This window comes from Heteronotia binoei, chromosome 1 (genome assembly GCF_032191835.1).
Source record: "Heteronotia binoei isolate CCM8104 ecotype False Entrance Well chromosome 1, APGP_CSIRO_Hbin_v1, whole genome shotgun sequence".
In the NCBI taxonomy this organism is placed as follows: Eukaryota; Metazoa; Chordata; class Lepidosauria; order Squamata; family Gekkonidae; genus Heteronotia; species Heteronotia binoei.
Window position 1 is genome coordinate 55,359,174 of NC_083223.1, and position 1,336 is coordinate 55,360,509.

The window sequence follows — 1,336 nt, forward strand, 5'->3', positions numbered from 1 at the left end:
CCTTTGCTCTAGCTGGTCATCTCTGAAGGTGGGCAGTGTATGAGGGCAGTACTAGGAACCAGCCAAGATGACACCAGGGTATCCATCAAGTACTTGAAGGGCGGTCATATAGAGAATGGTGCAGAGAATGGTCCAGATTTTCTGTTGCCCCAGAAGGTTGGACCAGAACCAGTGGGTTGAAATTAAAGCAAAAGAGTTTTCAGCTAAACATTAGAAAGAACTTTCTGACAACTGGAGCAGTTCCTCAGTGGAACAGGCTTCCTCTGGAGGTAGCGGGCTCTCCTTCTTTTGAAGTTTTCAAACAGAGGCTAGATGGGCATCTGACAGCAATGCTGATTCTGTGAGCTTAGACAGTTCATAAGAGGGAGGCTAAGAAGGGTTGCACCAGTACTTAGTTCTTGTGGCCCTTTCTTACATGCCCAAGGAAAATGCTGATCAGCACTTTGGGGTCAGGAAACCATTTTTCTCCAGGCTAGTTTGACCAGGGATCCTGCAAGGGGGTTTTCTCCCATCTTCTGGGCATGGGACAGGGGTCACTGGGGGTGTAGGGGGACATATCTGTGAATTACCTGCATTGTACAAGTAGTTGGATTAGATGACCCTGGAGATCCCTTCCAAGTCTATGGTTCTATGTCCATACATCACACAGATCCATAATTAAGACTAACTATGGTTAATAAATTTCAGGGTTTTGCATCCTGGTATGATGGACCCTGAACCATATGGGGTGGAGCCATGGTTTAGTAGTGCAGCATCTAGGTCCCAGGTTCAATCCCGAGCTGGGGGATTTAAAGGATCGGTTAGTAGGTGATGTGAAAGAGCTCACTTGAGACTGTGAACAATTTCTGGCAGTTGGTATAGACAATACTGACCTTGATGACCAAGTGATCTTATCTGATTGAGTACAAGGCAGCTTCATGTTCATGTGTCCAGCTAACCATATTTAGCAGAGTGGCCTGGTTCAGATAATCACACTAACCATAATGGGTTTGATTTGCTCAGTTTTGAGATAATCTAAACCAAAACTGAGCCTTTGTGTGAAGTAGCCAAGAAGCTGAAACACAGTATAATAAAGCATCTGCATAGGTTTCTAACAGAAATCTGTTTCCTAACCCAATTAAACGTTCTTCTGGAATATATGGTTCATCCATTCGCTCCAGATTATGCAGTGATTCCGTAAGTGTCATTTTTGAAGAAATGCTAGCCCTTTTGTACTCCATAGATACTTCTTTTTGCATTTTGTAAAGTACTATCTCCAGCTCTGTTATATTTTAGATAAAAGTTAGACAACATCAAAAATACAGAATGGCCATAGCTAACAGTCTCCCTCCACCCC